This window comes from Nerophis lumbriciformis, linkage group LG07, assembly GCF_033978685.3.
Source record: "Nerophis lumbriciformis linkage group LG07, RoL_Nlum_v2.1, whole genome shotgun sequence".
Classification (NCBI taxonomy): domain Eukaryota; kingdom Metazoa; phylum Chordata; class Actinopteri; order Syngnathiformes; family Syngnathidae; genus Nerophis; species Nerophis lumbriciformis.
In genome coordinates this window covers 3,967,501-3,968,876 of record NC_084554.2, presented here as the reverse complement: position 1 = coordinate 3,968,876, position 1,376 = coordinate 3,967,501, and positions in this window count along the sequence as shown.

Below are 1,376 nucleotides of genomic sequence, written 5' to 3'. Positions count from 1 at the left end.
TTGACTAGAATACCCTTATGAGCATTACATATATCAAAATCAAGTACCTGCTGTACTGTTATTTGCTGAAATACCCTGAATCTACCCATACCTGTATATATATTATTACATATATATATATAAATAAAATAAATACTTGAATTTCAGTGTTCATTTATTTACACATATACACACACATAACACTCATCTACTCATTGTTGAGTTAAGGGTTGAATTGTCCACCCTTGTTCTATTCTCTGTCACTATTTCAGAACACACACATTATACAAATATACATTATAAAATCAATAAGAAAACGGGAACTCTAATTTGGGAGTCTGAATTAGGATCAGAAGTTCCTATATAAACATTGCGCACTCACGTCGCCTTTTTGTATTGATTACTGCAGCTGTGCACTGGACTCATTCACAAATACAAACTGCAACTCACAAACACTTTAGAGTTAGGCTCCACCATCGGAATGTGTACTTAAACTTATAAAGATCACATGGATATTATTCAGTGAGTTGATTCACCAAAACTAACCTGTTATACAGGAGGAAAAAGCACACAGGACGTTTCAATTGTTCACAGACTGGTCGCGTTCATCAGAATGACAAGACACTTCCGGTCTGCAGGTGATAGCATTCAATTGGGAAGAAACACCCTACTGACCAATGTGAATACTGATAAATGTGTAATGACAGCTCCAAAAACGAATTCAAACCACAAAATAAAAATAAATAAATCAACACAAAAATGTGACACATTATGGGTGGGTCACATATGCATGTACAGTAGATGGCAGTATTGTCCTGTTTAAAAGTGTCACAACATTGCTGTTTACGGCAGACGAACCGCTTTACGGTAGACGAAGACTTGACTGCTGTTGTTGTGTGTTGTTACCGCGCTGGGAGGACGTTAATGAAACTGCCTAACAATAAACACACATAAGAAACCAAGAACTCGCCCTCGATCATTAGCTGTTTATATTGTGGGAAAGCGGACGTGAGAACAGGCTGTCAACACGTCACTCAGGTCCGCATGGAGCTGGAGGGGGCGTGGCCTCCAGCTCCGCCTGAATTTCGGGAGATTTTCGGGAGAAAATTTGTCCCGGGAGGTTTTCGGGAGGGTTGGCAAGTATGACATATGCTAATCTTACATATCAGTTGAAATAATTAATGACACTTTATCTTCAAAAGAGTCCAATAACCTTTTATTTGTAGTCAATGCAACAATGTAAACAACTTCCATGTAACAATATTACAGCAACAAACAAGATATTTGAGACAATCAACAGAAAAAAAGTGCAAACTATCGATCTTATCGCGCCATTACTGTATCAATCTGATACTGACACTGCCCTTGTTATCAATTCAACAAGGGTCGACGTGTGA